This window comes from Sturnira hondurensis, unplaced genomic scaffold (assembly GCF_014824575.4).
Source record: "Sturnira hondurensis isolate 20B ecotype Veracruz unplaced genomic scaffold, ASM1482457v3 Scaffold0006413, whole genome shotgun sequence".
NCBI lineage: Eukaryota > Metazoa > Chordata > Mammalia > Chiroptera > Phyllostomidae > Sturnira > Sturnira hondurensis.
In genome coordinates this window covers 22294933-22306164 of record NW_028079044.1, presented here as the reverse complement: position 1 = coordinate 22306164, position 11232 = coordinate 22294933, and the positions used below count along the sequence as shown (strand labels likewise).

The window sequence follows — 11232 nt, the reverse complement described above, 5'->3', positions numbered from 1 at the left end:
AGTTCAGCCACGGGAAAAGGACAGGAGTCCTGCCACGCGGATCGCTTCTGGCAGGACTCCTCAAGCAGCCCCATCGCTCAGTCAGCTGTTATCATCGTCACCGTCTTCTCTCCCAGACACACCTTTGCGCCTCCCTCCACCCCCCCATCCCCCCAAGGCTGGATGGATTACGGGCTCCTCCCCTGAGCTGACTCCCGGCACTCCCTCAACACCACCACCTCGCAGCCCGCGCTGCCATGACAACCGTACGCCTCTTCACGCTTGTCGTGAACTAACGGACTCCGGTGTCCGCGGCCAGGGCCCTACCCCCGCCGCACCCCACTTGGACCGCCGTCACTAACAGACGGCTGATCTACAGCACCTGGGTAAATGAGGCCAACAGAGACCTGCCGGGGCGGGAGAGCAGGCAATGCTGGGTGTCCAGGGTGACAGCCACACCTCGTTCCCCTTCGCTGGCCCTTGGGCGCATAGCCGCGTGGAGAGTGGGAGAACCGCTGGGCGCCAGGCTCGTGGGTCATTGTGGGGATTGTAGTTCCGCGGCTCCTGGGACTCGCGGCCTTGGCTGGGGGGCTTGGACCGGAGGACTACAAAGCCCAGCGGCACCGACGGCTGGAAGAGACCGATAAACTTTCAGCGGACCGTGAGGGAGAAAAAAAATCTCTCTTTGTGGTGAGGGGCTCTTGGGTGGTCTCGGAACCGGGCGCTGTGCACTAGGAAAGGGAAGTGAAGGTGAGATTTGCCTTAACCCCGGTCATTGGCGCCCGCCTCGGTTCGGGCTCTGTCCTCCCCGGAGGGGCAGCGCCTAGCGTAGGCGTGGGGTGGAGCAGCCACCCCGCTGCGGGGCCTCGGGCCTTGCAGAGTCTCTGACCCGCCCAGGTCGCTGCCTTGGCGTGCAGGACCGAGTGTATGGCACACAGTTTGATGTAAGACCCACGAGCTCTATTTTATCAGGCTCTCCTCTTTTCCCTGATACGTTTATTTCTAGATATTTAATCATGTGTATTTTGCAGTAGCCCAGAGGTATTTGCATATTAAACCCATTGATTAATAATTACCCAACGGGTATTGATGTTTAAAGGTTAAGTGTAGAAATGGATCAAAGATACTGTGCTATTATTATATAGTAGTATCTGAAGTTTTTACCGTTTTGCATTTTTGCATTTTATTTTTTGGGGGACAAGATTGCAAAATGAGTTACCCTCACCCCCGGCTTGAGCAGTGCCTACACGTATTTTGATTTTGCGTTGAAGATTAATTGAACTTTAAATTACAATACTAGTAATTTTTAGAGTACAGACTTTTTTAAGCAATGAGTAGTAATATTTTCTTTGATTAATCTATTTTTCTTGAGAATTTTTCAGGAGCATGTTTTTAGGATGGAAAATGCCATATTCTATTATTATTATTATTATCATTACTTGGGAGTACACCTTAGTTCCTAGAGTTGGTTGATTGGCTGAGGCGCCAGTGGTGGTGAGAAAGCTTACATAGATTTAGGCAACCTTACTTAATTTAACCCTTTAACAGTTTTTGATAGATAGATAACCATCCTAAAAATTTGGTATTTTATATAGTATATTGGAAAATTATTGGTATTATTGTGTGCTTGTGTGTTTAAAAAAATAAAGCAACATAAGTCCAGTGTAAAATTCCTTTTCTCTCAATTAAAATGAAGCTGGTTTCTAAATTTTACTTAAAACAGCAATTTTGTGCAAGGGGATGGAAAGTAGGTTTAGTAAGACCATTAGGAAAAAAATTGAAGCCTTCTGTTATATAGTAGGGGGGTTTGAAGTATTTTATTTATTTGTTCAGGATTTATTAAGAACCTGTTATATGGCAGACATTATTCCAGGCAGTAGGAATATAGAGATGGTAGAAGATAGTGTGTGTCCTGCATGGGGAAGAGTCGTGTCATCACAATAATGTGATACGTATGGGTGCAAGTTGCTATAGGAGGCCAGAGTGGGAATAAATAGTAACATAACATTAACATTTATTTAATGCTTATTCTTTGGGAGGCACTGTGAGTATATATTTTTAATGCAGAATCTTATTGAATCCTCACAATCTTGTGGAAATAGCTACTGTCATTTTGAGATGAGGAAACAGACTTACAGAGACTTTGCCTAACGTCATAGCTGATAAGTTGTGAGCCCGGAATTTCAGACCACATGGGTCTAACTTATCTAAGTCAGGTTCAAACTAGTGCCATTCTCTGCACACATTGGTAGAAAGATCCTGATTCTGTCTAAGGAGATCAGGGCAAGTCCAGTGTGATGGGACATTTGACTTGTGCTAAGAAAGTTGAGTAAACTTTCACTGGAGAGAGAATGAGGAAAGTCATTCTGGTGAAATGGGACAACTTGCTTTTTGGATAGATTTGAGTGCTTTGTGTTTGGGGAACTCTAGGCCATTCTGATGACTGAATCCCAGAATACATACAGTATAACAGGACAGGCCAGATCTCAAAGTGCTTGGTAATGAGTTTAGAATTTTTCTTCAACATGGGGTGACCATTGAAAATTTCAAGTGTAGTGTTATGTGGTTTGTAGTTTAGGAAGAAAACTCCAGCTCCAGTGTGGTGAACGTGCCTACCAGAGGATAGAGTGGTGTTGGGGAAACCAATTTTAGGACAGCAACAAAGTCCCGTAGAGAAATGAAGAGAGTTTTAACTAAGTCATTGAAGTTACAGAAGGAGATGGATTGTAGAATTACTTGTGAGGTAAAGTTAATAAGACTTGGGAGTTTGGATGTTGAGGGCTAGAAAGATATGGAACCCTAAGACAACTGATTCCTAGTTTTCTGTCTAGAATGAGTGACAGGGTCATGAAACCATTGATTGAGGTGAAGTGGAGCAGGTTTTTGTGGATGTGAAAGATAAAGATAAAGCAGTTCAGTTTTGAGTATTTGTTCCAGGTTCCTGTGGGTATTCAGGTAAGTATGCATGGATCTGGAGTTCAGGAGAGAGAGCTCACCGCTGGAGGTAGAGGTTTGCATATAGATCAGTAGTGAAGTGATAGGAGGGAACAAATGGACCAGCTTAGAGGATGCTTAGAAATGAAAAAGGGAGAAATCTGAATATGGAACTCTTGCAAAGTAGCATTTACGCTGTGTGTGCACATGCACACTCGAGGGTTTCTTGGGACATTTTGAGAGGGAGGATGCTGAGATTTTGACACAGGATGCTGAGATTAGGAGGTGAGAGGAAGAACCCTAGAAAGCATGCATAACAAACAACAGAGGAGAAGGAAAGGAGGCAGTGAGGAGGCCAGAGTATCAGATGCCTCAGAGAGGGCAAGTAAGGTAAAGATTGAACAGTGTCCAAAGGATTTGGTGGCTCCAGATCATTTCTAAACTTTGCAAAATGAGGAAGAGGAATCTGCGCATAGGTTGTTTGAAAAAAAGTTTAAAATTTCTCATAATGACACATACCAAAAGAAAGTAGAATGAGCCCCCATGTAGCCATCACCTAGCTTGAAGAATGAACACATAACCACTTTTGTTTCATTTATAATGCCTGCCCCCAACTGGATTATTTTAAAGCTAAACTCAGATGTCGTATCATTTTATTTGTGATTTTAAAAATATCTTTAAAAGTTAAGGATTAGTTAAGAAAATATAAATATAGGGACTTCTGCCAAGATGTAGGCATAGGTGGAAACACTGTGCCTTCTCCCACAACCAAGTTTGAATACAACAACGGTCTGGAGAACAAAGACACAGCCAAAGAACAGAAAATTGAACTATACGGAAGTCTGACAGCAATGAACCGTTCAACTGGGACGGTAAGAGGGGCGGAGCCAGCAGCAGAGCAGGGTTCAGCAGGAAAGATCCCCCGACCTAGGCGCGCAGGTAACCAGGACCCAGTCACGGTGTGGGGCAGACTGACCGTGGTCGCACATTCGCGCACAGTGAGACGGACCGCGCAGGCCCCAGAGGGCGAACCCAGTGGTGGAGGGCTGACAGCGGTGGCACACTCGCGTGCAGTGGTACGAAATGCGCGGGCCCCAGTGATGGTGGCAGCTGCAGCACCTGTGGTGGTGGCAGTGGGAGGTGGCAGACGGGACACCATTGCTCCTCTTTGACCCTGCCCCCACATACAACATCACAACCCAGCAACTTAGTTGCCCTGCTCTAGTGAACACCTAGGACTTCGATCCTGCTACATAACAGGCACAAACAGCCCAAAAGATGGCACAAGAACTCAAAGTCCCAGAGCCGATAACTCTAAGTGACCAAGAGATTGCCAGCCTCTCAGATGCACAGTTCAAGACACTGTTTATCAGGATGCTCACAGAACTGGTTGATTATAGTCACAAATTAGAGGAACATATGAAGGCTAAACTAATTGAAATGAAGGGAGGCGCACAGGAAACCAATAGTGATGGAAAGGAAACTGGGACTGAAATCCAGGGAGTGGACCAGAAGGAAGAATGAAACATCCAACCAGAGAGGAATGAAGAAATGAGAATTCAAAAAAATGAGGAGAGGCTTAGGAACCTCCAGGACATCTTTAAACATTCCAACATCTGGATTATAGGGGTACCAGAAGGGGGAAAGAAACAGCCATGAGTGGAAAACTTATTTGAACAAATAATAAAGGAGAACTTCCCCAGTCTGGCAAAGGAAATAGACTTCCAGGAAATCCAGGAAGCTCAGAGAGTCCCAAAGAAGTCCCAGGGACTCAGAGAGTCCCTGAGTATTTGTTCCAGGTTTTTGTGGATGTGAAAGTGGACCCAAGAAGGAACACACCAAGGCACATCATAATTACATTAGCCAAGACTAAAATGAAGGAGAGAATCCTAGAAGCAGCAAGAGATAAGGGGACAGTCACCTACAAAGGAGTACCCATCAGACTGTCAGCGGATTTCTCAAAAGAGACCTTACAGGCAAGAAGGGGCTGGAGAGAAGTATTCCAAGTCATGAAATCCAAAGACCTACAGCCAAGATTGGTTTATCCAGCAAAACATTCATTTAGAATGGAAGGACAGATAAAGTGCTTCTCAGATAAGGTCAAGTTCAAGGAGTTCATCATCACCAAGCCCTTATTATATGAAATGCTAAAGGGACTTATATAAGAAAAAGAAGATGAAAAATATGAACAGTGAAAGGACAGAAAACTCACAGTTATTAACAACCACACCTAAAACAAAAGCAAACCAAGAGGACAGCTAGATCAGGAGTGGAACCATAGAAATGAAGAACACATGGAGGGTTAGCAACAGGGGAGTGGGAGGAAGAGAAGGGGGGAGAAGGTACAGAAAATAGCATAGATAGTAGGTAGAAAATAGATAGGGGGGAGGGCAAGAATAGTAGGGGAAATATAGAATCTAAAGAACTTGAGCGGGGGAGAATGGTGGGGGAGGGAGTGTGCGGTTGGAGAGGAATGAAGGGAATAGAACAACTGTAATGGTATAATCAATAAAATATATTTTAAAAAATATATAAATATCCTACTTTTGAAAATCGACAGTACTTCCTTACTGTGAAATTTCTAGTCCCTTTAAAAAGAAGTTGTACTTTTTTTGAAAATATTTTATTTATTTATTTTCAGAGAGAGGGGAAGGGAAGGAGAAAGAATGGGAGATAAACATCAATGTGTGGTTGCCTCTCATGTGTCCCCTACTGGGGTCCTGGCCTGCAACCCAGGCATGTGCCCTGACTGGGAATCGAACCAGCAACCCCTTGCTTCACAGGCCCGTGCTCAATCCACTGAGCTACACCAACCAGGGCAAGAAGTTATACTTTTTAAAAAGATGCTTGGCTATGTAAAAAAGAAAGAGACAAGGCAGTAAATAAAAAAGTTTGTAGGGTTTTTTGTTTGTTTTAAATTTGATAAATTATTAGGGAAAAAGCCAATGAACAGGAAATGTTTGAAGATGTAGGGGATGAAGAAAGAGGAGAGAGCTGATAGAGGCCCCCCCCAAATGTAAGGAAGGATGGGATGACCAGGGTGAAAGAATTAATTTGTTGCATTTTATAAGTATCAACTAAGTGCTGGCTGTGTTCCTAGTGTTGATAGAGGAGAGATGTACTGAAAAAGGAAGAGAAGAGGTACCGGAATATTTACGGGTTGAGTAATGAAAGGTGAGCAAGTTCCACACTAGGGTTTCTAAGAGCTGGGTGGCAATAACGGTCAACTGATAAGGGAAGAGATTGGGGTTAGGAAAGGAGAGTGCTGGGATTTGGCATAGCTGTGGTGGAAAGGGGACTGAGCTAGGACAAGTGTGAATGGACCCACTGAGCCGAGTTTAGAAATAAGTAATTTTCAATGACAACAAAACATGGGGTTATGTGATTGTTTTCCTTAAATTTTGATTGATTGATTTACTAACAGAGAGCTTAATATATTGAGGAAACTTGTGCTACTGAGGGGAAGAGATGGCTAAGCCTCTCTTCCTGATCTGACTCTAAGATGGCTAAGCCTTGAGCCTCTGACTCAAGGCTAAGCACTTAGAGTCAGATCATTCCTCAACAATTTTGGATTTATTCATTTAATTGATAATTATTGTCTGTTTTGTGTAAATATCACAGTAAAATTAGATAGGCCCCTACAGATAGTTTGGATTGATACTTTGTGTTTTATTTTCTCAATATGTACATTTGTATTCTTTTATAGAGAACATTCTCCAGGGGTCAGTTACTGAGTTGTGTAGTGAAAGGAGTCAGGCAGACAGGTTGTCTAGTTCTGAATCTACGGCTTAGAGTCTGTGATCACAGGCAAGTTTCCAAACCTCTACCCATACTCAAAAAGATGTAAATACTGTCTATATATTATAAGATTATTGGGGAGATTAGACAGTTTTATGGAGGTAAACCTTCAGTGCTCAATAACTGAAAACCTTTCCTTTCCCTGTCTCCTCCTCCTTACCGACAGCGGGATAGGATTGTCACTTCTGTTGGAGTGTTCTGAGACTTTATGTGACCATATGAGACAGGTAGTTCAGGTAGAAACATTACAAAATGATGATTTGATATGTAAAAGATTCAATTATTCTTTTAAATGAGGCTTCCTTAAAAACTATAAAGTGTTATTTTACAGTCTATTAATAGTAGTAATTCCTTTGACTTGGTTTCAGCTTCAGAGAAACAGAGTTCTGCTACATGATTTGCGATTCCAATAGTACTAAAATTTTCAGTTCTCTTACTACATCTCATTTCTGTGCTGATTTAATTATGATTTCACTAATATTTGAGCATCTGTTTATAAATGAACATATATGTATCATATTTTTGGACTATAGGATGCACTCCCCTGCCAAATTTGGGAGGAATAATGGTTGTTAATGCTTCTGTTGAGTTCTGTTTACATTTACATTGGTGAAATATTATGTTATTAAATATTTTACCACATTTTTTGCTTCAAATTTTTTTCTTATTTTCCTTGTCTAAAACCTACCTGCATCTTATGGTCCAAAAATACAGCTCTTTTAAATACTTTCTCTTCTATATAAACATACATGGTAGACCTAGTGAAAATATGCACTAGAGTACCTGATAAAAGTCAGGTGTGTATAGGCATGTGTTAGATAATGTTAAGGCATAGATTTGTGAGAGTAGTGTAAAGAAGGGAGTAATTTTCTAAGGTGACTTTTTAAATCCCCATTATCTGTCTTTTGGTAGGGATGGTTTGATTGTGGTTTTATTTGAAGGTACGGAGGTGGAATAAATGGCCTTTTAAGTCCCTTTCTAACTTTGTAATGGTAAATTAATGATTGTCCATTAGTAATTGTTGATGTAAAGCTCCTATTAAGCCTGTCTTATTAGTGAGCCCCAGTTATTATATATTCTTTGAAGTCAAGAATTATGTCGATAACTCCACACGGCCTTACATAGTCCCTTACATAATTATAGGTATTTGCTAAATGGGATAGATGCTTACCAAGTAGTGTAGATTGGATGATGAGTGTGTGAGTGAATAAATGTGATAAGAAAATTACTTGTTTAAAGAGTGCTTGATAAAGTAATACGAAACAGGATTTTGAAAGGTTTTATGTTATATTTAAAAAACTATGAAATTAAGGAACAATAGTATTTGTATAAGCAATCTGAACAAGATACATTATTTTATTTCCACTAATTAGCTTTTTATTTTTATTTTTTGGTTAGCCGTGTAACTGAAAGAGTTGATATATTTTGAAGGCATTTCAGGCAGGAGAGCGTATAATGAGCCAACAGGGCAGGCTCCGAGTTAAACATAGCTGGGTGCCAATCCAGGCTCTGGGTAAGTTTAAATTCTTTAGAGTCTCAGCCTCCTCTTCTTTTAAATGGGATTAATCATTTTTACTTAGTAGTGTGGTTAGGATTAAATGAGATAATGACTCGTGAGCCATTTTTATCACATTGCCTGATGTGGATTAAGCGTCCTGTAAATGTTGTCACTATTATTTTCATGCTAAAAGGGTATTTATACACTTCAAACTTACAGTTTAAGCTGCCATTCTAGACAGAGTGGCAGGTGATAAACATTTTTTTATCTTCTGTAATATTTTAAACATGCCAGTGGATGTTAGTACATGGGCAGAAATTACTGTGATAGTTATTTTTGAGAAACAGTTAAGATCTTAGAATTATCTGTCTAGATTCTTTTATGTTGCATGGATAGTTATTTTCCCGTTTTCAAGTATTTGAGAAGTGAGCTTAGTAAGGAAACAAATGAAAAGGCTTCATTTGCTACAGACATTCACCTGTTATTTCTGGGTTTGTGATTAAGTCATATTTTCTATTATTCGTGGCAAGTTCTTGAAAATATAACCCAACACAAAAAGATGGGAGGAGTTATAACTTTTCAAATTAACTATTAGTGATGAGTACTCACATAGTAGGCTAATTTATTGCTGTTAAAACATATTTCAAGATGTAATCATTTGAGAAGTTGTGATTATGTGTTTTTTAAAATTGCCTGTATTTATGGTAGTCATTGTGTGAAATAAACTGGACTTTGGTGATTTGGATAAGCATTAAAAATATGACGTGAACAATGTTGGGTGTTACCTGAAGGAGTGGGAGTGGTGGGTGGAGGGGCAAAGGGGGAAAGTCAGGACAACTGTACTAGCATAATCAATACAATGTAATTAAAAATATGTGCAAAGCCTGGATATAAGTAGAATTCATTGTAGAACAAAATGCTGAAAACCAGACTTGATTTGTTGTTGTGTTAGTGACTGTTTCCATATTTCTAGAGTAGATATCTACTTTCAGGAATTTATAACTCACAGAAGGAAAAGAAGTAGTATGAGAGGGATATGAGAGTGTGAGACTGAAAATAGTTTAAAGCAGAGATTTTTTTCTTAAATCCTATATGTATTATAACTAAATTAAATACCATTCAATAAAATTTAGTTTGAAAAAATGTTTCTATATAAAAGCCAGTACAATGTACAGATATAAGAATTATAAATATTATGATTTCATCAAAAAAGAATTATTAGTGACATCCTAAGCAGTTTGGGTTCTGGGTATAAGCTAGGTTTTAGTTTCTCCAAATACGTGTATTAGTCTTGGTATGAGATTAAAAATCCAAGTATGTTGGGAGAGAAGATTTTGTGTGTGTGTGTGTGTGTGTGTGTGTGTGTGATGTGGTCAATGTGAAGGAGAGGAGAGTGTGTTGGAGATGTAGTTGGAGAAGCAGACTAGAACCAGGGCTTTATCTGTTACATTTAGATCTGAGTGTTGGAGAAGACAAGTCTTAATTACCTAGAACCTGATTAAGCAATAATCCTTATCCTTGATCTTAGTATGAACTTGAACTGAGCTCTGCATTTTATTTATTTATTTTGAGTATAGGACTGTATGTGAAGATATTACTTGAATCGTTATGTATAAGGCAACATTACTGTGTCAGTTGGGCAGTAAACATTGTAAGAAGATGCTGAGTTCATTTTTTGAATACATGATAACTCAAAATATGAGAAATATTGTGAAATATTAGACATTGCTAAAACCTTTCATGCCTTGTTTAGGTATAACCTGACCTGTTTAAAGTCCTAGAAACTCTTCTCATTTATATTAAATGAGATTTAAAAAAACATATATTTCAAGATTAGGGTTGGAAATAATTAAAGTTATGATATAGCATGTAGAAATTTATAGTGAAAACTGGGTGAGTTTATTTCTTGTTATTTTTGAGAAAAAATTTAAGCTGCTCCAAACCTCTATATTAATGTTGAATATAGGGTAAAATAATAGCTTACATTGTTTCAGTGCTCATTATATGCTATGAGTGATATTAACATATTATTACATTGAACTTTTACAATAACCTCATTATATTAAGTAGTATTTTCCTTATTTTATAGATGTGGAACATGATTTTCCTGTGGTCCCAGCTAAAAATTTGTGGTGCCTCTTTTAAAACCAGGTTTTTCTGCCTGGAATTTTTATATTGCTTCCACACATGAATAGCTCACTTTGGTGTACAGTTCTAGGTTGGCATTCTCCCCTGCCCCGTTCCTTAGCACTTGGGAGATACTCTACTTACTCCAGTCTTCCAGTGTTCCTTTTAGAGTTAGCTGTCAATATAGTATCTTTCCTTTGTAGATAATATATCATTTCTCTCTTGCTTTTAGCATTCTTCAGTTTTACTACATTGTCTCTAGGTGTATACTTATTTTTATTTAAGAGAGTTATATGTCATCTATAGAGTTTGGAAGTTTCTTAGCCACTATATGCTTGACTATTGCTTTTCTCTTCTTTTTCCTTCTCTTTCTACTTTCTGAATTTCTTTTTTAGTATATTTTATTGATCATGTTATTACAGTTGTCCCCTTTCTCCCCCTTTATTCCCCTCTGCCCTGTGCACCCCCTCCCACCTGCATTCCTTCCCCCTTTAGTTCGTGTCCATGGGTCATACATATAAGTTCTTTGGCTTCTACATTTTCTATACTATTCTTACCCTCCCCCTGTTTATCTTCTACCTACCATTTATGCTACTTACCCTCTGTTCCTTTTCCCCCTTTCTTCCCACCCACTTCCCCACTGATAACCCTCCATGTGATCTCCATTTCTGTGATTCTCTTTCTGTTCTAGTTGTTTGCTTAGTTTGTTTTTATTTTTTATTTTTTATTTTTTTAGGTGTTGTTGTCAATAACTGTGAGTTTTGTCATTTTACTGTTCATATTTTTAATCTTTTTCTTAGCTAAGTCTCTTTAACATTTCATATAATAAGGGCTTGGTGATGATGAACTCCTTTAACTTGACCTTATCTGGGAAGCACTTTATCTGCCCTTCCATT

At 39.5% G+C, this 11232-nt stretch overlaps 1 protein-coding gene across 1 annotated transcript in view; it reads left to right on the top strand.

Annotated features, from left to right (window-relative positions):
- The first annotated feature begins 237 nt into the window (after positions 1 to 237).
- KATNAL1 (katanin catalytic subunit A1 like 1) overlaps positions 238 to 11232 on the top strand; it is a 135133-nt gene continuing 124138 nt past the window's right edge. The window contains exon 1 of the mRNA XM_037048221.1: positions 238 to 729. The gene's annotated coding sequence lies outside the window, so the exon portion shown is untranslated. The remainder of the gene's footprint in view (positions 730 to 11232) is intronic.